The sequence below is a fragment of the Aquarana catesbeiana genome, linkage group LG03 (genome assembly GCF_042186555.1).
Source record: "Aquarana catesbeiana isolate 2022-GZ linkage group LG03, ASM4218655v1, whole genome shotgun sequence".
In the NCBI taxonomy this organism is placed as follows: Eukaryota; Metazoa; Chordata; class Amphibia; order Anura; family Ranidae; genus Aquarana; species Aquarana catesbeiana.
Genome location: NC_133326.1, coordinates 627,342,425 through 627,367,054, shown reverse-complemented (window position 1 = coordinate 627,367,054; position 24,630 = coordinate 627,342,425). Strand labels below are relative to the sequence as shown.

Sequence of the window (24,630 nt, the reverse complement as noted above, 5' to 3'; positions counted from 1 at the left end):
TTTTTTTTTTGTATTTCCAGAGTTTTTGTACTGAAGATTTGACTAATACTAATACCTGTGCACCAACCTAACATGAGAAAAGTGACTCCTAAAAATTTATTTCTATGTGCCGTCTTCTCTGTTTCATGTGTCCTTATTCTACACATTCAATGGACCGAAGTCTCCAGTTTCATTTGTAAGTAGTACTGGCTAATTATAAATTAAATACATGTTTTTAATCAGTTCAAATGCTTAAAAACTATTTCAGAATGAGAGCCCCTACATTATTTCTCCTTCATCATTCAAAAAAAAAGAAAAAGGACATTGGCTCAAAGGGCAACATTGCTTACATTCATTTTACAAACTGATGTAGACATTGATATCTGGACTTGGGTTGTATCTGTTCTGTTCCTTTTGCTGTGTCTTTATAGATGTGAAGGACCTCTTAGAATACGTCAAACTTCAGGAAACAGGACAGTAGCTCTGATTTTAGTGAAGTATGTAAATTCCCTTCACCATAAGAACAATCACAGCGGCTGTTCAGCTGCTTGATTATTCTTATACGGGGCGGGTGGGGACCCCCCCCCTCCTGCTGCCCTATGGTGCTTTTCCTGGCTCGCCCCTGCCATCGGCCCCTTTCCGGCGGGCCAGATGATCCCCGGAGTCTCTATGATCATTTGGAGGCCAGGTGCAATGTTATGACGTCACGTGCGGCCTCTGCAATTGGAAAAAATGCTGCTGCCTCGGCTTGGAAGCCAGGATCTTTTTTTTTTCCTTTCAGGCTTCCTAGCCTAGAGGTTATATTTGGGGACTTATTGACTCCAGATCTCACTGTAAAGAGGACCTGTCACGCACTAATCCTATTACATGGGATTTTTACATCCCTTGTAATAGGAATAAAAAGGATTTAAAAAAATGTAAAAAGAAAGCATCAAACTCGAAAAATAAAATTAAAATGAACAATAAAAAAAGATGAAAAAAAATGTAAAGTGCCCCTGTCCCCGTGTGCTCGGGGACAGGGGCGCACCCACATATCTAAAAATGATGTTCAAACCACACATATGAGGAATCGGCACAATTGTTAGAGCAACAGCAATAATTCTAGCACTAGATCTCCTCTGTAACTCAAAACATGTAACCTGTAAAAATGTTTAAAGCTTCGCCTATGGGGATTTTTAAGTACTGAAGTTTGGCGCCATTCCACGTGTGACATGTTAGGTATCTATGTACTCAACGTAACATCATCTACCACATTATGCAAAAAAATTGGGCTCATTTTACTGTTTTTTTTTTATGCATGAAACTGTTTTTTTTTCCAAAAAAAACATGTTCAAATAATTGCTGCGCAAATACAGTGCGAGATAAAAAGTTGCAATGACTGCCATTTTATTCTCTAGGGTCTCTGCTAAAAAACATATGTAATGTTTGGGGGTTCTGTGTAATTTTCTAGCAAAAAAATGATGATTTTTACATGTAGGAGAGAAATGTCAGAATTGGCCTTGTAGTCAAGTGGTTAATCAGTAGAGAGGATTTCTCCCAAAACTCCCAGGGTTCAAGTCCTAAAGTTGTTTGTTTTATTTTTATCCAATGTTTACCTTGAGTGGGGGACCGCCAATATTTCTGTCGGTGCATTATGAACTTATAGCAATCAATAATGTCAGGGGTTTCTGTGGCAGCCAGAGCTTTAGGCAAAAGTAACATGGTGTTCCTGAATCTGGGTCCCGCTGCTGTCAATCAAATCCAGTGACAGGGGGGCGGGGCCGAGTCCTGCTGTCTGTGTCAATGGATGCAGCAGTGGGACTCGGGAACGCGCCCGCATGGGTGCCCCCATGAAAAACGTCTCTCCCTTTACAATCACTTTAAGCAGTGTGCTATGTACAGGGTGCAGAGTTAAGACATGCGCTATGTACAGGGTGCAGGGCTCAGGAGTGTGTTATGTACAGGACACAGGGCTCAGGAGTACACTCTGTTCAGGTTGCAGAGTTAAGGAGAGCGCTAAGTACAGGGTACATGGCTCAAGAGTGTTTTATATACAAGATGCAAGGCTCAGGAGTGGTCTATGTACAGGATACAGAGCTCAGGAGTGTGCTATGTATAGGATTCAGGGCTCAGGAGTGAGCTATGTAAAGGGTGCAATAGAGAAAAAAAAGGTTTGAAGGAAACTGCTTGTAGGCCACATCCCTAGTACATGGATAGGAAGAAAACTTCCCGAAAAAGATAGGTGGGACTTTTTAGGCTCAAGAGGTATACAGACACAAGCTGAACATATATTAAATTCAAAGTATTTATTAGCATCAAAAAATTAAAAAGTATAGATAAAATGAATTAATGTATATACAATAATAATACATTAAATTTGATTGTCAGTGGCCACAGGGCACAAAGTAGCATCAATCAATATACAATGATGAAGTAGGCGTGTAAACCAAATACCAACAGGCCGGGAGCCAGGATACAAATCTAGAGGAAATCCAAGAGCAGGCCGAGCGTCAAACACACAGCATAGGAGACTGAAGACAAATACGGGTACAGGCTGAGGGTCAAACACCAAAGGTAAACAGAGTCCGTTAAACAAGCCAGAAGTCAGGTCCAGGGGAGAATCAGAGTAGGTCAAGGCAATCCGGGTCACAACAGGCAATCGATCAGCAGGAAACAGGAACAAGATCACAGGGAAGCTGAGAGATAAACCAGCAATTTGTTTGAAAAGTCAGGCAGCATTTATAGGCCAGCAGGGGATTCACGTTATGCGTGCGCATGCACTAGCGCACTAGCGCTAATGCATGCGCACTAGCGCACGCATAACGTGCACTAGTGCGCATGCTCACGCGCCGTGCAGCCGAGCTGTGAACACGCATGCGGCGAAGCACCGTTCCACTGCTCATGTGCGCAGGGAAACGGCGAAACTGACAGGGTTGATTCTGGTTTCTTCCCTGACATCCTCCCATGCTCGCCTCCGGGACTTTTCCAAAGCCTCTCCAATATTATGGAATGCCCTACCCCAATCTGTGCGCTTATCTCCTACTCTATTAGCTTTTAGACGATCCCTGGAAATCCTTCTCTTCATAGAAGCCTACCCTACCCACACCTAAGAACAACTGTTTTTTCATTTTCTCCATCAGCTCACCCCCCTGTTATTACTATTTGTTTCCACTTGACCCTCCCTTCTAGATTAAGCTCTAAGGAGCAGGGCCCTCTGATCCCTCCTGTATTGATTTGTATTGTAAGTGTACTGTCTGCCCTCATGTTGTAAAGCACTGTGCAAACTGTTGGCGCTATATAAATCCTGTATTATAATAATAATAATAATAATTATTGTGGAAGGTTCCCTCACCAAAAGTTCCCATATTTCCAGGACCTGGTAGAGTAGCTCTTTGCTGTTATTGATTTAGGAGGAGCTGTCACTGAGACACTAGAGCTGTGCACATCCCCTCCCCTCCTCTGCTCTCATAGGGATAGTGCAGAGTGCACCACTGGGAGAGGAGCCAGTCACATGTACACACAGAAGCGGGGCTTATGTGTGTGCAAATGAAAGCAGCAAGTGGTGGGCAAGAGGCTAGCGCTGGAGATGGAGGAACTCTGTTTTGGTATGTTCCAGCTGAAAAAAGTGCTTTGCACAACGTGATCAGCGTGTGCCCAGGCACACCCAGCACACCCTGTGTGCATGCCTATGGCTGTTATCGCTGCACTGGAAAAATAAGCCGAAAAGAAAAGTGAGAGGGGGATGATTTTTCTACACAGGATTCCATATGGATCAAGCAACCAGCTAAGGAGCACCAGTGCCCTCCTCCACTGACTAGCAGTGCCCCCCAATCTGCCCCACTAAGCATCAAGAGCACCCATCTCTCCCTGCTAAGCACCAGGACCCCTATCTCCCCTCCTAAGCACCAAGACACCCATCTCCCCCTAATAAGCACCAGGATCCCCACTAAGAACCAGGCAGCCCCATCTCCCCCCACTAAGCACCAATACTCCCATCTCTCCCCACTTAGCTCCAAGACCCCCCATTTCCCCCACTAAGCACCAGGACCCTCCATCTCTCCCCACTAATCACCAAGACCTCCATCTCCCCCACTAAGCACCAAGACCTCCCATCTCTCCCCACTAAACACCAGAACCCTAAATATCACCCCTAAGCACCAAGAACCCTATCTCTCCCTACTAAGTGCCAGGATCCCCATCACCCCCCACTAAGAACCAGGACCCTATCTCCCCCCACTGAGCACCAAGACCAATCCATCTCTCCCCAATTAGCACCAGGACCCCCCATCTTCCCCCACTAAGCACCAGGACCCCCATCTCTCCCCTCTAAACACCAGGACCCCATCACCTCAAACTAAGCACCAAGACCTCCATCTCCCCCACTAAGCACCAGGACCCCAATCTCCCCCTACTGAGCACCAAGACCCCTCCATCTCTCCCCACTAAGCACCAGTATCCCCAACTCCTCCCACTAAGCACCAACACCCCAATCTCTCCCCACTAAGCACCAGGACCCCATCTCTCCATACTAAGCACCAGGACTCCCCATCTCCCCCACTAAGCACCAGAACCCCCCATATCCCCCCTAAGCACCAAGAAACCTATCTCTCCCCACTAAGCACCAGGAACCCCTATCTCTCCCCACTAAGCACCAAAACCCCCCATCTATCCCCACTAAGCACCAGGACCCCCCATCTCCTCCCACTAAGCACTAAGAATCTGAATATCTCCCCACTAAGCTCCAGGACCCCCATCTCCCCCTACTAAGCACCAGGACCCCTATCTCCCCCCATTGAGCACCAAGAACCCTCCATCTCTCCCCACTAAGCACCAGGTACCCCCAACTCCCCCTACTAATAACCGTGATCCCCATCACCGCCTACTAAGCCCCAGGACCCCCCATCTCTCCTCACTAAGTACCAAGATTCCTCATCTCTCCCCACTAAGCACCAGGACCCCCCATCTCCTCCCACTAAGCACTAAGAATCCCAATCTCTCCCCACTAAGCTCAAGAACCCCCATCTCCCCCACTTAGCACCAAGACCCCCATCTCTCCCCACTAAGCACCAGGACCCCCATCCCACTACTAAGCACCAGGACATCCCATCTCCTCTCACTGAGCATCAAGACCGCTCCATCTTTCCCCACTAAGCACCCCTACTAATAACCGAGACCCCTATCTCCTCCTACTAACCCTCAGGCCCCCCCATCTCTCCCCACTATGCACCAGAGTCACCCGTCTCTCCCCACTAAGCACCAGGACCCCTATCTCTCTCCAGTAAGCACCAGGACCCTCATCTCCTCCCACTAAGCACTAAGAATCCCCATCTCCCCCCACTAAGCCCCAGGACCCCCATCTCTCCCCACTATGCACCAGGGCTCCACATCCCTCCCCACTAAGCACCAGGACCCCCTATCTCCCCCTCTAAGCACCAATACCCCAATCTCTCCCCACTAAGTACCAGGGCCCCATCTCCCCCACTTAGAACCAAGACCCCCATCTCTCCCCACTAAGCACCAGGACCCCCATCCCCCTACTAAGCACCAGGACATCCCATCTCCTCTCACTGAGCAACAAGACCTCTCCATCTTTCCCCACTAAGCACCAAGAACCCCCATCTCTCCCCACTATGCACCAGGGCCCCCCATCCCTCCCCACTAAGCACCAGGACCCCCATCTCCCCCCTCTAAGCACCAATACTCCCATCTCTCCCAACTTAGTACCAGGACCCCCATCTCCCCCACTTAGCACCAAGACCCCCATCTCTCCCCACTAAGCACCAGGACCCCCATTCCCTCTACTAAGCACCAGGACCCCCATCCCCCCTACTAAGCACCAGGATACCCCATCTCCTCTCACTGAGCACCAGGACCCCCATCTCTCCCCACTATGCACCAGGATCCCCATCACCCCACTAAGCACCAAGACCCCCAATCTCTCCCCACTAAGCATCAGGAACCCCCATCTTCCCTGACTGAGCACCAGTGCTCCCTTTTGTTCCCCTTGAAGACAAAGCTGCATTCTTTTAGCCAGGTATGTGGGGTCAGGAGTGGGGTTGGGGTCCCCATCAGGAAGGCAGTAGGGGACCCCAATGATTTCTAACACATGGCCCCGCTGTAACTGCCCCCTACCATTGCACCGATCACCCCCAGCTGTGCCCCTGTGTCCTCCTTCAGCCCCTCTGTGTCCTCCTGTGTCCTCCTCCAACCCCTCTGTCTTCTCCTCCGGCCCCTCATGTCCTTCTGTTATGAAACTGTGCATTGCTCTACTGACATAGTCCACTGCTCTACTGACACCATTCACTGGCCCCCAAAAAGCATTTTGAAAAAATAAAAAAAATTCAAAAAGATTAAATTGCAAAAAAAAAAAAATATTATTAATAATAATAATAATAATAATAATAATAAAGAACTACTGACGCAGTCCACTGCCCTACTGACACCATCCTGCACATACTACCCACTGCCCTACACTCCTCACCTGCACATTCTACCCACCGCCATACACTCTGCTCTCCTCTCCTGCACTTACTACTGACCACCGTACACTACGCACTCTGCACTCCTCTCCTGCACATAACACCCACCGCTATACACTCCACATCCCTCTCCCTGCACATACTACCCGCCATCGTACACTACACACTCCTTTCCTGCACATACTACCCACCACTGTACATTCCGCACTCCTCTCCTCCACACCCCTTTTCTGCACATACAGTTGTGCTCATAAGTTTACATACCCTGGCAGAATTTATGATTTCTTGGCCATTTTTCAGAGAATATGAATGATAACACAAAAACTTTTCTTTCAATCATGGTTAGTGTTTGGCTGAAGCCATTTATTATCAATCAATTGTGTTTACTCTTTTTAAATCATAATGGCAGCAGAAACTACCCAATTGACCCTGTTTAAAAGTTTACATACCCTGGTGATTTTGGCCTGATAACATGCACACAATTTGTCACAAAGGGGTTTGAATGGCTTTTAAAGGTAACCATCCTCACCTGTGATCTGTTTGCTTGTAATTAGTGTGTGTATAAAAGGTCAATGAGTTTCTGGACTCTTGACAGACCCTTGCATCTTTCATCCAGTACTGCACTAATGTTTCTGGATTCTGAGACATGGGGAAAGCAAAAGAATTGTCAAAAGATCTGTGTGAAAAGGTAGTTGAACTGTGTAAAACAGGAAAGAGATATAAAAAGATATCCAAGGAATTGAGAATACCAATCAGCAGTGTTCAAACTCCAATCAAGAAGAGGAAACTGAAGGGTTCTGTTGAAACCAAACCATGGTCAGGTAGACCAACTAAAATTTCAGCCACAACTGCCAGAAAAATTGTTCGAGATTGTCAGAAACCAAATCACACTTGTTTAATAATAATTAAAAAAGGTAAACAGAGTAAAGGTAGTCAAAACATTGCCAGAGTTCAGTAACCGGAACTGATAGTCAGACATGTCAAAATGTCAGGGAGCCAGAGATGAGCGTCTCTAGAGATGTGACCAAGGTGAAGGCAGAGATCATCTGGACTGGACGGCTTAAGTAGGCAGGACTGACGAGCAGGATATCATCAACAGGTGAGTCACTGTGGAGAGATAAGAGCTGGCAATTAGCCGACAGCTGAGCGGCCAGCTTTGAGAAGGAAGGGCTGAGTCCAGCCCTGACAATATCCCTCCTCAATGACCCCCCCTTTCGGCGGACCACCAGGCTTGAGGGGAAAACGTCTATGGAAATCACGGAGGAAGACAGGGGCATGTACATCCGATGATGAGACCCAAGAGCGTTCCTCCGGACCATACCCTTTCCAATGCACCAGGTACTGTATGCGCCCACAGAATTTACGGGAGTAAACAATGGTTTGTACTTCATACTCCTCATGGTTCTCAACCTGTACAGGGTGAGGACGAGGCACTGAGGTGGTAAAGCAGTTGCAGACCAAAGGTTTTAATAAGGAGACATGAAATACATTTGAAATACGCATATAAGAAGGAAGGTCTAATGCCTAAGCCACTAGATTAATCCTGTGAAGAATACGGAAAGGCCCAAGGTGCGAACTTCAGAGAGGGAACACAAAGTCGGAGGTTGCGAGATGACAGTCAGACCCTGTCCCCAACCTGGTAGGAAGGCACAGGCAAGCATCTGCGGTCAGCATGGAGTCTGTACCTATCATTAGCATGAGCCTCTCTGAAAACATGTGGTGTGGCTGTTTCAAAATGCACAATCAGGAGGCACTTGAAGAAAGATGGGCTGTATGGTCGAGTCGCCAGAAGAAATCCATTACTATGCAAATGCCACAAAGTATCCCGCTTACAATACGCTTACAATACACCAAACAGCACAGAGACGAACCTCAAACCTCAAAGTCATTTGAAGTGAAACCAAAATTGAGCTTCTTGGCCACAACTATAAATGCTAACTTTCTAGAGGAGTCAACTAGGCCTATGATGAAAGGTACACTATTCCTACTGTGAAACACGGAGGTGGATCGCTGATGTTTTGGAGATGTATGAGCTACAAAGGCACAGGAAATTTGGTCAAAATTAATGGCAAGATGAATGCAGTATGTCATCAAAAAATACTGGAGGAACATTTGCATTCATCAGCCAGGAAGCTGCGCATGGGACATTCTTGGACATTCCAACATGACAATGATCCAAAACAGAAGGCCAAGTGGACCAAGTTGACCTGTCATTGGCTACAGCAGGATAAAGTGAAGGTTCTGGAGTGGCCATCTCAGTCTCTCAGGGGAGATCTCAAACGTGCAGTTCATGCAAGACAGCTCAAGAGTTTACAGGAAGTGAATACTTTTTCCCAAGAGGAATGGGCAGCTTTAACATCTGAGAATGTAAAGAGCCTCATCCATAAATACCACAAAAGACTTCAAGCTGTCAATGATGTTAAAGGGGGCAATACACAGTATTAAGAACTGGGGTATGTAAACTTTTGATCAGGGTAATTTGGGTAGTTTCTGTTGTGATTGTGATTTAAAAAGAGTAAACACAGTTGATTGATAATAAATGGCTTCAGCCAAACACTAACCACGAGTGAAAGAAGAGTTTTTGTGTTATCATTCATATTCTCTGAAAAATGGCCAAGAAATCATAAATTCTGCCAGGGTATGTAAACTTATGAGCACAACTGTATTACCTGCCACCATACACTCCGCACTGTACATTCCCTATTTAACATTACCACATTCTGCACTCAGAATCTATTTAACCACACCCCCTTTAAGCCACACCCAATGCTTAGCGCAATTTAAGCCACGCCCACTTTTTTACATTTATTTGTTTGTACTGGGGGTCCACTTTTGATCTTGCACAGGGGCCCATTCTTTTCATGATACGCCCCTGGTGGGAACGTGTGGGATATGTGTCACAGCATGCTTGCATATTCTAAGGTAGCCTATAATAGTCCCTTTATGATGTTGGAGGATGTTCATTTTGGTATATTTTCAAGATGATGGCTACATTTTCACCCCATAAGACTCTATTAGCTTCCAGAGATACAGTGGTAGAGAGAGTGTAGACATCCTATAACAGGAAGTATGTTACACACAGGATTATCAGGTGAAATGATGGGAAAAGCTACCACATCTAAATACTGGTAAGATCAAATATATGATACTTTTGTTTTTGAGATTAGATACAGTAAGCTTTAAATTACCTGAATGTTTCCACTCTATCCAATTTACAGGTCTGTTAAACATTTCATTTTAATCTTCAGTTAAGAGACTTGTGGACACACATTTTTAAAGGCAATTTCATTATTTTACTAGGTGCCTGTATTCTTTCTGACAAAGTTTCGTGTTTTTTGCCGCGAGTTTCCGGCAACATTTTGCCGAAACTTGAAGCAATGCCTGTGTATTTTTGAGGTCTATGGACCTCAAGTCGCATCAGAGTGGGACCAAAGTAGTGCAGGGACTACTTTGAAGCTGCTGCGACTTGAAGTCGGTACTCATTGTAAATCATGGGGTGGAACTTGTGATGCAACTTTTCAGTCCCTAGTGGCATGACAAGTTGCAATAGTGGAAAACAAGCCGAAAAAAGCACAGTGGAAATCACGCAACTTTGGGGTTGAAAAAGTGGAAAGAGAGCATTAGGCTAAAGCGGTAATAGGAAGATGCACTGTAAGAATTACTTCTAATTCTAGAAAACCAAACAGGCTCTTGCACTGAATCTAATTTATGGAAGATCTAACTGATTGGCCAGTGTATGGTGACCTTTAAAGATATGAAAAGTTGAATTTCTGGTGTTTAAGCCTCATACACATGATGGGACTTTGTACAAACTTTCCCGTGGATTTTTGTACAAAGGGCGTTGGCCTTAGGGTTCTTTCACATGGACGTGTCCATGTACGGAGCCCGCTCTGCTCAGCAGGGGATTGCTCCGTGGATCCCCACTGAGCAGGCAGATGACAGGTCTATCTCTGCACACTGTGCAGGGGCGGACCTGTCAGAGTGCCGTTCTCCTCTATGGGGGATCGGATGATGACGGACCGTACAGTCCGTCATCACCCGATCCGATCCACAGACGGATGGAAAAATAGGTGTTTCCTCCGTTACACTTTTTCGTATTGGAGTGGGTCGGATGTTAGAGGTCTATGAAGTGTCCGTTCAGGTCCGCAGGTCCGAGGCGGACCCCTTTCACACTGGGACGGTGCGGGCGTCAGCGGTATTCGGCCGCTAGCAGTTTTAACCCCCCCCCCCCCCCCGGTTTTAAGGGGTTTATATAAATCCGCCCGCAAAACGCCACCGCAGCGTTGATTTCAATGGGCAGGAGTGGTTTATACACCGCTCCAAAGGTGCTGCTAGCAGGCCTTTTTTTTTAGGCCCCTTTCACACTGGAGTGTTTTTAGGCGCTACAGCGCTAAAAATAGCATCTGAAAAATGCCCTAAAGAAGCCGCTCCATTCACTCCAGTGAGGGCTTTCACACTGGAGCGGTGCGCTGGCAGGGCGTCACAAAAAGTCCTGCCAGCAGCTTCTTTGGAGCGGTGAACTCACCGGTCCTCCCCATTGAAATCAATGGGGCAGCGCTGTGATACTGCCGGCAACATGCCGCTCCAGCAGCGTTTTGTGGGTGTATTTAACCCCTTTTCGGCCGCTAGCAGGGGGGTTAAAACCGCCCCGCAAGCAGCCGAATAATGCCCCTAAAATGACAGTAAAGCGTCGCTAAAAATAGTGCCGCTTTACTGCAGATGCCCCCACCGCCCCAGTGTGAAAGGAGCCTTACTGTCCTGCTAGTGTGAAAGCCCGATTTACACTGGAGTGAATGGAGGCCTTTTTCGCCTGAAAAACGCGCCAGTGTGAAAGGGGCCTTATCCTTTCACACGGACGGATAGAATTGTGCTTTTAGCTGCGTTTTCTACCACAGCTAAACGCACACAATGCTTTCCTATGGCCCCATTCACACACTGCGTTTTGATTACATGTGGTTTGGTGCGGATAGAAAATATAGAATTCAGGATCCAGGAATCCAGGAGCGATTTAGTGCAGTTATCTGCACATAACCGCAGGTAATCGCACTGCGCTGTGTCAGCTGCAGATAGCAGCGCTGAGCTGGCTCGCTCATCGGGAAAGGAAAAAATGTTTTTTCCTTTCCCAATGAGCGACAAGCACGGGGATCCAACTTGGATCCCCGCCAATACCAGGCACTGTGGTATGAATCTTGAGGGAGAACTCCACACCAAATTTTAAATAAAAAACCGGCATGGGTTCCCCTCCAAGAGCATACCAGGCCCTTCGGTCCCAAAACCCATACCAGACCCTTATCCGAACACGCAGCCCGGCCGGTCAGGAAAGGGGGTGGGGACGAGCGAGCGCCTCCTGACCCGTATCAGGCCGCATGCCCTCAACATGGGGGATGGGTACTTTGGGGAAGGGGGGCACGCTGTGGGCCCCCCCACAGCACCTTGTCCCCATGTTGATGAGGACAAGGGCCTTTTCCCAACAACCTTGGCCATTGGTTGTCGGGGTCTGCGGGCGGGGGCTTATCAGAATCCGGGAGCCCCCTTTAATAAGGGGGCCCCCAGATCCCGACCCCCCACCCTAAGTGAATGAGTATGGGGTACATGGTACCCCTACCCATTCACCTGGGGGAGAAAAGTGTCAATAAAAAAACACACTACACGGGTTTTTAAAGTAATTTATTAGGCAGCTCCAGGGGTCTTCTTCTGACTTCGGGGGTCTTCTTCCGCGCTCTCCGTCTCTTCTCCCGGTGTCAGCAATGACTGGCCAAATTTAAATCCATCTATGGCCATTCCCACTTGAATGGTTATGCTAGAGTGAATGGGAACATGTAACAAATATAAAGTACCGATTTATCGGCATATAACAGGCACTTTTTTCCCCTGAAAATGCGTGTTATAGGCCGATCCCCGCCGATTTCTGTGTCATCGGAGCGATCGCGGCAATTGCCGCGGTCGCCGCCGACATACACAGCCCTGGGTAGAATCAAATATGGCGCCGAGACTGCAGGGAGCCGAGATACACATACCCGAGTGTTCTCGGCTTTTTTCGGCGCCGCCGTCACACCCAGTCCCGCCCCTGGACCTGTGTTATGTCCATCATAGGGTGGGACTGGGCGTGACTGTGAGCGGCGCCGAAAAAAGCCGAGAACACTCGGGTATGTGTATCTCGGCTCCCTGCAGTCTCGGCGCCATATTTGAATCTACACCGAGTGCACAAAGCTGCACTGACATGCCCGGACTGGGGCAAACCTGCACTAACAAAGCTGCACTGGGGCAAGGCTGCACCTGCACTGGGGCAAAGCTGCACTGACAAGGCTGCACCTGCACTGGGGCAAAGCTGCACTGACAAGGCTGCACTGACAAAGCTGCACTGACAAGGCTGCACTGACAAGGCTGCACTGACAAGACTGCACTGGGGCAAGGCTGCACTGACACTGAAAAGGCTGCAGATGGACAGATGAGGCTGCATTGATGGGCATTTTAATGTAAGTTTTTTTTCCTTAAACTTCCCTCCTAAAAGTTTTTTTCCTTAAAATTCCCTCCTAAACTTGGGGTGCGTGTTATACGGCGGCGCGTGTTATACGCCGATAAATACGGTAGTTGTTTTCCCAATTTGGCTGCAAAAGTGGTAATACACTTTAATCCCACAACCTGTCATAGGGAGTGGGGCACATACTGAAAATGGCACCAGGAGGAATGTAATGCAGAGGCAAACCCTTGAGTCATTTAATCCCAGTAACCTGTTGTATGGTTTGGCACCCACACTGACAATGGAAAAGCAAGGTTTTAGGTGACCCCCCCATAGGTGTGTACAGCCTATTGTATTAGAGTGTGCATCCCAAAGTTCAAGCATGCGTGCGTGTGCTTGTATATGTTTGTATGTATGAGTAATATATACAGTTGTGCTCACAAGTTTACATACTCTTGCAGAATTTATGATTTCTTGGCCATTTTCCAGACAATATGAATGATAACACAAAAACTTTTCTTTCACTCATGGTTAGTGTTTGGCTGAAGCCATTTATTATCAATCAACTGATCAAAAGATTACATACCCTGGTGATTTTGGCCTGATAACATGCACACAAGTTGACGCAAAGGGGTTTTAATGGCTATCAACCTCCCTGGCGGTATGATTATTTCAGATTTTTGATGCTCAAAGCGGTACAATTATTTTGCATGGAAATTTGGCGTTTTATATTGTAGGCCTGTAATTCTTAGGAATAACGCACTTAAAGCTGTCCAAACCAGAGTCTAGTAGACATGCCGGGTATGATAAAGTTTGAAACACGAAATCATAAATTATAATATAATAAATAACTATAAATAATTATATCAAATAATAATATAATAATAATAAAAATTATTCAATAATGTAATCAAATCAAAAACACTGAAATTTGCTCAGTTGCAGAATTGTCGCTGTCATTATTTTTCAGTGTTTGATGATGGATCTCCCCCCAAATCACTATCACTCAATTCTGCGAGTGATTCTAATTTATTATTGCTGTTTTCTAGCTGGTTTAAAACCACTTTTGATGTAAAGGAACGGTTTTGGTTGCTATGGACAATCTCCAGTTTCCAGGCAGAAAGAACAGTTTTTATAATATAAAACTGCATGCAGGACACTGGAGAAACCACTAGGGACAAAAGGAATGTGAAATAATTTCATACAGTAATGTAATCTGTAAGATTACAGTATACTGTATGTATTGTGTGTTTCACTTTTTGAATTTGGCACCGTTCTCCGTCCCTGTGCGTCGCAACGCTCGCAGGGAACAAAGCTCGGCTCCGTGATGAATCGAGTGGAGGATGAGCCGCTCACACTGCGGGGAGACATCGCTGGATCCAGGGGACAAGGTAAGTAAGCTCTTCCTGGAGCCTGTGTTGCGATCCCGAGTCTGGCTCGGGGTTACCGCTTTTGGTTCTGAAATTCCACCCTGGGAATACCGCCAGGGAGGTTAAAGGTAACCATCCTCACCTGTGATCTGTTTGCTTGTAATTAGTGTGTGTGTGTATAAAAGGTCAATGAGTTTCTGGACTCCTGACAGACCCTTGTATATTTCATCCAGTGCTGCACTGACATTTATGGATTCTGAGTCATGGGAAAAGCAAAGGAATTGTCAAAGGATCTGCGGGAAAAGGTAGTTGAACTGTACAGGAAAGGGATATAAAAAGATATCCAAGGAATTGAGAATGCCAATCAGCAGTGTTCAAACTCTAATCAAGAAGTGAAAAATGAGGGGTTCTGTTGAAATCAAACCACGGTCAGGTAGACCAATTAAAATTTCAGCCACAACTGCCAGGAAAATTGTTCGGAATGCAAAGAAAAACCCACAAATAACTTCAGGTGAAATACAGGACTCTCTGAAAACATGTGGTTTGGCTGTTTCAAGATGAACAATAACGAGGCACTTGAAAAAAGATGGGCTGCATGGTCGAGTCACCAGAAGAAATCCATTACTACGTAAATGCCACAAAGTATCCCGCTTACAATACATCAAACAGCACAGAGACAAGCCTCAAACCTTCTGGCACAAAGTCATTTGGAGTTATGAGACCAAAATTGAGCTTTTTGGCCACAACTATAAACACTTCATTTGGAGAGGCGTCAACAAGGCCTATGATGAAAGCTACACCATTCCTACTGTGAAACACAGAGGTGGAGCTCTGATATTTTGGGGATGTGTGAGCTACAAAGGCACAGGAAAATTGGTCAAAATTGATGGCAAGATGAATGCAGTATGTTATCAAAAAATACTTGAGGAACATTTGCATTCATCAGCCAGGAAGCTGCGCATGGGACGTACTTGGACATTCCAACATGACAATGATCCAAAACACAAGGCCAAGTCGACCTGTCATTGGATCAAAGCAGAATAAAGTTAAGGTTCTGGAGTGGCCATCTCAGTCTCCTGACCTCAATATAATTGAGCCACTCTGAGGAGATCTCAAACGTGCAGTTCATGCAAGACAGCCCAATTTACAGGAACTGGAGGCTTTTTGCCAAAAGGAATGGACAGCTTTACCATCTGAGAAGATAAAGAGCCTCATCCACATATACCACAAAAGACGTCAAGCCGTCATTGATGTTAAAGGGGGCAATACACAGTATTAAGAACTGGGGTATGTACACTTTTGATCAGGGCCATTTGGGTAGTTGCTGTTGTGATTATGATATAAAAAGAGTAAACACATTTGATTGATAATAAATGGCTTCAGTCAAACACGAATCATGAATGAAAGAAAAGGTTTTGTGTTATCATTCATATTCTCTGAAAAATGGCCAAGAAATCATAAATTATGCCAGGGTATGTAAATGTAAACGTATGAGCATAACTGTATATATATATATATATATATACATACATATAGATATACACACAGTATCTCACAAAGTGAGTACACACCTCACATTTTTGTAAATATTGTATTATATCTTTTTATGTCACAACACTGAAGAAATGACACTTTGCTACTTTGCTACAATGTAAAGCAGTGACTGTACAGCTTGTTTAATGGTGTAACTTTGCTGTCCCCTAATAACTCAACACACAGCCATTAATGTCTAAACCGCTGGCAACAAAAGTGAGTACACCCCTAAGTGAAAATGTCCAAATTGGGCTCAAAGTTAATTTTTTGTGTGGCCACCATTATTTTCCAGCACTGGAAAAAAACAGACAGTGCAATACCAAATTAATAAACACCAAGCAGCTGGACACTGAAGGCCAATATAAAACCTTAAAAGTAACTCACAAAATATAGCAGTGCAGCGCTTAATAAAACATGTAGACCATAAACACATAAAATATAAAAACATATGAGGCAAAGTCCCAAATTATGTCCTAATCCGAGGAGATGGAAGACTGCCCACTTGCAGAAAAGAAATTCTTAAGATGGTAAAAAGGGTGCAGTGATAGGATAAACTTAGCATTCGTGTATCAACACCACTGTGTTCCACCACCAGGAGTCTAGGCCGCTCACCTTATCGAGTGGTCCTTCTGCGCTAACAGAAAGGTTACTTGTGCATTCCCTTCCACAGGGTTATTATAAAGATGAAAGTCCACTTGCAGTGTCCAAGAGTCAATCTCATCGGCAGGTATATATCATGTTAAAACAAAATAACAGGACATAGTGCTCTCCATACGATAAACATAAATTTTATTGAATAAAAGAATATTACTCACCAGGATAGCACTGATTCCCAGTGCAGGAGTATAAAGCATATAAAAGTAAAACCAGATGGGTGGCTGTACTGACGTCACGGAGCCCCTCGCACGCGTATCATCTGTATGGACTTCCTCAGCGAATCGGATTAGGGGCCCATGCGTCAGCTCTTATATTTAGTACTGGTTCATCAAATAATTCATCAGGGAGATAAACCCCGCCCATCCTCCAATCGAAACCCAGATAGATGGACATACCTTATTAGTGGTGGGGACTAAGGGCTTAAACAAAAAAAAAAGATCTAATAGGGCACAGGTAAGTAAACGCCTCCAATAGCCCCCTGATTACATAATATATGGTTAACAGCTGTCATACCTCCCATAATCCAAATGTTATCGTTTCCGGGTGGGGGGAGGTCCTTCCAGACCGCCCATTGTTTATTTATAAAAGAGCACCTTCTCTCAGGGATAAGTTGGCTCCTGGGGTCATTGATCCCCCGATTTACCCTGCGAATAGGATGCTTGGCTTCCTTAATGGTTTCTATGCTTGTGGACATTGCCCTGCGTGTAGACAGGTTAAAAACAATGTTAAGAAAAGGAAAGAATTTGTTGCTTTCGCCACGGGAAAAGGCTATGTAATCAAGGAATTGATTACTTGTAACACTGTGAGTGACGTGGACGGTAGGGGCGGATCATTTATTACGATCCCGCCTCCCGTCTTCGTCCCCAGGGAAACGGTATAACAGAGGGCGGGCTCACCCCTAGGATGTACTGCACTGGGAATCAGTGCTATCCTTGTGAGTAATATTCTTTTATTCAATAAATGTTATGTTTATCGTATGGAGAGCACTATGTCCTGTTATTTTGTTTTAACATGATATATACATGCCGATGAGATTGACTCTTGGACACTGCAAGTGGACCTTCATCTTTATAATAACCCTGTGGAAGGGAATGCACAAGTAACCTTTCTGTTAGCGCAGAAGGTCCACTCGATAAGGTGAGCGGCCTAGACTCCTGGTGGTGGAACACAGTGGTGTTGATACACGAATGCTAAGTTTATCCTATCACTGCACCCTTTTTACCATCTGAAGAATTTCTTTTCTGCAAGTGGGCAGTCTTCCATCTCCTCGGATTAGGACATAATTTGGGACTTTGCCTCATATGTTTTAATATTTTATGTGTTTATGGTCTACATGTTTTACTAAGCACTGCACTGCTTTATTTTGTGTATTTTCCAGCACTGCCTTTACCCTCTTGGGCATGGAGTTCACCAGAGCTTCACAGGTTGCCACTGGAGTCCTCCTCCACTCCTCTATGATGACATCACGGAGCTGGTGGATGTTAGAGATTTTGAGCTCCTCCACCTTCCATTTGAGGATGCCCCACAAATGCTCAATAAGGTTTAGGCTTCACAGGTTAACACTCCATGATGACATTATGAAGCTGGTGGATGTTAGAGACCTTGCGCTTCCCCACCTTCCATTTGAGGGTGCCCCACAGATGCTCAATAGGGTTTAGGTCTGGGGACATGCTTGGCCAGTTCATTACCCTTACCCTCAGCTTCTTTAGCAAGGCAGTGGTCATCTTGAAGGTGTGTTTAGGGTAGTTATCATGTTGGAATACTGCCCTGTGGCTAAGTCTCTGAAAGGAGGGATCATGCTCTGCTTCAGTATGTCACAGTACATGTTGGCATTCATGGTTCCCTCAATGAACTGTAGCTCCCCAGTTCCAGCAGCACTCATGCAGCCCCAGACCAAGACACGCCCACCACCATGCTTGAATGCAGGCAAGACAGACTTGTCTTTGTACTCCTCACCTGGTTGGTGCCACAAACGCTTGACACCATCTGAACCAAATAAGTTTATTTTGGTCTCATCAGATCACAGGACATTAATGTGTGTTGAGTTATTTTGAGGGGACAGCAAAATTTACATTGTTATACAAGCTGTACACTCATTATTTTACATTGTAGCAAAGTGTAATTTCTTCAGTGTTGTCACATTAAAATATATAATAAAATATTTACAAAAGTGTGAGGGGTGTACTCAATTTTGTGAGATACTGTATATACACACACTCTTATAAATAAATGTAAAAAACAGTAGGGCAGTGGATGTGTCAATAGAGCAGTGGTTGGTGTCAGTAGGGCAGTGGATGGTGTCCGTCGTTTGTTTTGTATGTTTTCTTTGTATTATTTTTTACCAATTTATTTTTATATTATTTTTTACCATTTAATTTACTTTGTTTTACAATTTTTTTAGGAGCTCCGTTGGAGTGCTTTGGTGAAATATTAGCAGGGGAAACCTACGCTGATGATTAGGGTGTGCTCAGGCACAGTGGCACACCCCCCCAAAGAAAGTATAAAGTATTTAGTTAAAAGGATTCAAAAGTTGCCACGGGTTTAACTGATATAAAACATTGGGATCTGCATCTTATTAGACATGAGGAACAAAATAGGAAGGGCAGAGTGTGAATGGGCTCAGCTAACTGGGACAGGCAGTGTTGCAGTATTGGAAAGGGAAAAGGGATGCACTTGTGTCAAAGCATTTGGTTGACTCTGCATAGCCACATAGGAAGGGCTTAGAGTGTGTTTTATTGCAATGGTAACACAAAGGCACGCTGTGCAGTTTATTGTGGTGCCATTCATTTACAATACATGAGCCCAGTAGGTGCCAATGAATCCACACTGCAGATCACCATATGCAAGCACCTTGTGTTGTGGGTGTGTTGCATTATAAAAAGGTTCAGATGAGACCAGGCTGTCACTGACCACTGAACTGATTTGCTCCTTGTTTGATTCATCTCTCCTATCTTGAGCTCTGCTGTACAGGGACTGCAATAGGCTGGAACCAGGTCAGATTCAAGTACTTACACTGCTTGCATTTTTTTAAAAAAAATATGCTCAAATTGTGTGTTTAAAAGATGCTAAAGTTAATTTTAGTGCACACAAAAGCAATATATTACCCATCTTTGTAAGTAAATAGATAAGCTGATTAAACAACGACAAACTTTGGTACCCCAATTTTTTCATAGGCAACACTTTAGTATCCCCTACAGGTCATCAGTTTAGAGTTAATTGTGAATAATAGGCTTAGGATCCTTGCTCTCGCACTGGCACGCGGTGGTGACATGTAACATGTGTAGCACAAATAACTTTTTCTATGTGAACATCCCCGATGTGTACATTTACATACATATGTGCATGTGCATGGTGGTGGGGCAAGCTCAAAATTTTGGGGGGTTTAGGTGCTTGGGTGTTCTGTTATTTTAATTTTTTTTTCACCTTATTGCCATCACATTTAAGACCAATAGCCCCCTGTGTGATTGCATTTTTACTTTGATTGGTTCTCTTTAATGAGACATCAGGGGTTCAATAAACCCCTGATCTCAACCCTGCACTCCACTGAAGCTAATGAAGTGCAGATCATGCTCAATTAGGTTCTGCTACAGGGGGAGTGTGTGTAAGCATCCCCCCCACCAACGTTATGACATACATCGTTGGCAGTTAAAAACCACTTAAGGACCGAGCGTCTTTCTGAGATTTGTTGTTTACCAAGTTAAAAATGTTTTTTTTTTGCTAGAAAATTACTTCTAACCCCCATCATTATACATTTTTTTTTCTAACATCTTAGAGAATAAAATGGTGGTTGTTGCAATACATTCTGTCACACCGTATTTGCGCAGCGGTCTTACAAACGCACTTTTTTCTGGAAAAAAATACACTTTTTTCAATTAAAAAATAAGACAACAGTAAAGTTAGCCCAATTTTTTTTTTTTTTTATATTGTGAAATATAATGTTACGCCAAGTAAATTGATACTCAACATGTCACGCTTCAAAATTGCGCCCGCTCGTGGAATGGCGACAAACTTTTACCTTAAAAATCTTCCATAGGCGACATTTAAAAAATTCTACAGGTTGCATGTTTTAAGGTACAGAGGAGGTCTAGAGCTAAAATTTTTGCTCTCGCTACCGATCGCGGCGATACTTCACATGTGTGGTTTGAACTCCATTTTCATATGGTGGGCGCTACTCATGTATGGGTTCACTTCTGCATGCAAGCTCGTCGGGACGGGGCGCGTTTAAAACATTTTTTTTTTCTTATTTATTTTACCTTTTTTTTTTTACATTTTTAAACTGTTTAAAAAAAAAAATGTGTCACTTTTATTCCTATTACAAGGAATGTAAACATCCCTTGTAATGGAGAAAAGCATGACAGGACCTCTTAAATATGAGATCTGGGGTCAAAAAGACCTCAGATCTCATATTTACATTAAAATGCAAAAAAGAAAAAAAAATTGCCATTTAAACAAATAAAAAAAATGGCCCTTTAAGAGCTATGGGCGGAAGTGATGTTTTGACGTCACTTCCTCCTTGTAGTGATATGGAGACGGGGGGGGGGGGCATCTTCCCCTTTACTCATCTCCATGCCCAGCAAGGGGACAGACGCAATACTGCCGATGGCTCTGGGTAAGCGGCGGAGGGCACCGGATCGCGGCGGGAGGGGGGCCCTCTCCTGCCGCTGATAAAAGTGATCTTGCGGCGAATCTGCCGCAGAGACCACTTTTATCTTAAACCGGACCGCCCGCTGAATATGAAGGATACCGGGGTTATGGCACCTAGCTGCTGCCATAACAACGATATCCTCCTTGAAAGTACCGATGTATAACTACGGTGGGCGGTCCTGAAGTGGTTAAGCACAGTGTCACATCCAATTATGTCTTTTATATCTGGCTGGAGCTCAGAATTAAATGCAGTTTAAAATCATTTAACTTTTCCAGCTAGAGTAAGCTGAGGCTAAACAAATTATGCTGATGATAACTTACATGGTTTATCTACCAAGTGTGTGTTCAATTTGTTTTGGTAAAAAAATCTACAAATCAAATATAAGTGTTTTACAATGTGTCATTTCTGATGTTATGCTTTTCTTTTGTAGACCCGATACCATTGAAAGTGATTTATAAACACAGACAATCTGTTGTGAAGTTTGTTTGTGAAAGGAATAATTACACCAACATTCCCTATATAACTGGACAAAAACTTAGTGCACAGTTGTATGTTGAACACAGCCATAGATTTATCTATTGTGAGGTTCCAAAGGTGGGCTGTTCCAACTGGAAGAGGATCATTCTTTTACTCAGTCCGTCTCTGCGGCTTACAGTACGTGATCTTAAACATTATGACATCCATACTTGCACCTTTACTGCGGAAATTAAGCTCTTATTCCCCAGCCAGTCAAAAAAAGTTTCTTGCCAATTACACCAAAATCATGTTTGTTAGAGATCCTTTCGAGAGGATAGTTTCAGCCTACAGAGATAAGTTTCTACATGATGATGATAAGTACTACAGTAACTTTATGCTAATTTAATAAGAAAAAGACTTGCAATTAATGTCAATTCTACAGAATATATTACCTTTCCAGAATTTGTCCGCTTTATAGTTCAAGAAAATCCTGATTACAGAGACACTCACTGGAAGCCAATGTTCCAACTGTGTGATCCATGCAACATTCAGTAATGACATTATTGGAAGATTGAAAGCATTACTCGGGATGCTGATTTTGTTTGAAGACTATTGGGGCACCAAAGGATCTGAAATACCCCACTATGAAGCATTCATTCAAATGATAGTCGTACTAATGAGGAAATCACTAAACAATACTTGGAAACACTGCCTCCAAATTGTACAGACAACTTTGGAACTTTACAGTCCTGACTTTTCCATGTTTGAGTACAGTTACTATAAAATCTTTGGGAATGAAACAACCCCTATTTACTAGAGGAAAATAACTGTATTTTACATGTAGATATGTGGGATATGAAAGTAATCAAAAATTACCAGACCCAAGACACTTAATAGAGTGAGGCAGAGGAGGTCCCTTCTGATACCTGGATATTTGCTGCTGGGACATTTTGGTTGTGGGCCCAATTTATGCATTTTTTGCTCAGTGTGTGCCTCTACACTGGAAGGACAAAGAAAAGCAAGTTGTGTTGGAGGTGTGTATTCCAAGAAGAAAGCCTGTGGGAGATGAATGCAGAAACTCATTGACTGGGAGCAGTGGGACTTTTATATTGGATTTGCAATTGCCGTTGTATGCTATTGGGAGTACAAATATCACATGTTATGGGATATCATTGTGATGTTGTGTTCTTTTAGAGCTGTATTTGAAGAATTGCTGCAAATTATGTGATATGCCTTTTTTTTGTCTATACATACATAATAGGGTGCTAAGAGTAAACAGTATCTGACCCTTTGAGCACTCTAATCAAATAAAGTCCTCCAAGCAATACATGAAAATATATTTAACCAATATTAATTTCAAATGAAATAAGTTTAAATGAAGCAATCCAACGGTGTAATGACTAAACAATTCCCATCACCAGTATTATCGTTCCAAATGTAGAAAAATCTTTGATCCAAGGTGGCCACCACCACTAATACAGGAAAACACACTTACCAGAAGTGCATCTCACTACCTGATCAGTCAAACACGAGTTTGTATTAATTCCAAAGATCTTCCAAACAGGTTCAGTGCACTTACATGTATTGACACAAGTAATCAAGGTACTCACAAAAGCTGTTTAAGTAAATAAAAAAAATAAAAAATAGGCCTCCCCCTCTTCCCCCTTTGATGAGGTCAGAATGGATGAGGTCAGAATGGATGAGGTCAGAATGGATGAAACATGTAGGGGGAGAGCCTAATCCTGGGAGTGAGTAGGAATCGTGTCCTGTCATTTTTGTTGTTTCTGTAAGCTGGGAAGGACTGGGGAAGCTGGTGACTACTTTGTATGTCTTTACCAACATATCTATATGATTGATTTTAAGAGACAAAATGATCCTATGCACCCACACATCAGTGCAAGACCCTGTAGATAAGTGGAATGACAGTCTCAGCCCAAGCGCCAGCCAAGCCATGTGTCCAACACATTTCACTCGGCCTCAAGGCTTAATCATGGAGATGTGGACCTTTCTTGTCTCTTGTACCATTGGAGCTGGGATGAGCTCTGTCTTTGCCAGCACTCCCAGCAGTTTAGTTCAGGAGAGAACCCGGATGGAGTCTTGAGCAGACCCCCCCCCCCCCCCCCCCATTTGTTGTCTGCTTGATTTTAAGCTTATGCTTGAACTGTTTTCATAAGTACATTGATTACCTGTGTCAAATAAATCTGGATGCTTAAGATACTACACCAGTGTTCTCCAAAATGCAGCCAGGGCCCAGATGTGGCCGTTTGCTTGCCTTTATCTGGCGCTTAGGGCACTATTCCACTAACTGAAACCTTTCAGTGGACTGCCCTTGTTTGGAAGATCTTTGGAATTAATATAAGCTGTGTTTCTCTAATCTTGTAGTGAGACAAGCACTCACTTCTGGTAAGTGCGTTTTCCTGTATTAGTGGCTGTGCTCATCTTGGATGAAAGATATTTCTACACTGGTGATGGGATTTTTTTTAGTCATTACAGCGTTGGATTGCTTCATTTGGACTTATTTTGTTTGAAATTAATTTTGGTTTAAAAATACGTTTCATGTATTGTTTTGAGGACTTTATTTAATCAAGATATTTATTGAATGATTATTGTGCATGATTTTTCACACTGATGAATTATTCTATATTAATGAATTAGCACTCAAATTATTTTTTGTTATACCACTTAGGAGTTTATATTTATTTATAGCTGTTGGTTTTGTTTCACAGTTGTGCAATATATTTCCTCATCATTTATTATATGCATCAGTGCGGAAGGTTTAATATACATATTTCCTAATTGTTACTGGCTGCAATTATTATTTCTTCACAGACCTTTTCTTAAAACAGACCTTTCCATTTAAATTGAAGGCCCACTGTATTAAAATGTGTTCATCCTGCAAAGCCAATTTGCCTGCAAAGCAATTTCAAAAAAAAGCTTTTGCTTAGAAAAAAAAAAGAAAGAAAGAATTACGTGCTTCGGCCCTGGCTCGAACTGCATCTAGGAGGCATGGATGGCATCACTGTGCCTCATCACTGCCATCTTGTCACATACTTGGTCAGGTAGGGCTGGAAT

The 24,630-nt window shown here is 44.0% G+C and overlaps 1 pseudogene; it reads left to right on the top strand.

The window, feature by feature from the left end:
- The window catches only part of LOC141134701 (carbohydrate sulfotransferase 8-like), a 78,185-nt pseudogene extending 54,152 nt beyond the window's left edge, over window positions 1–24,033 (top strand).
- The last annotated feature ends 597 nt before the right edge of the window (window positions 24,034–24,630 follow it).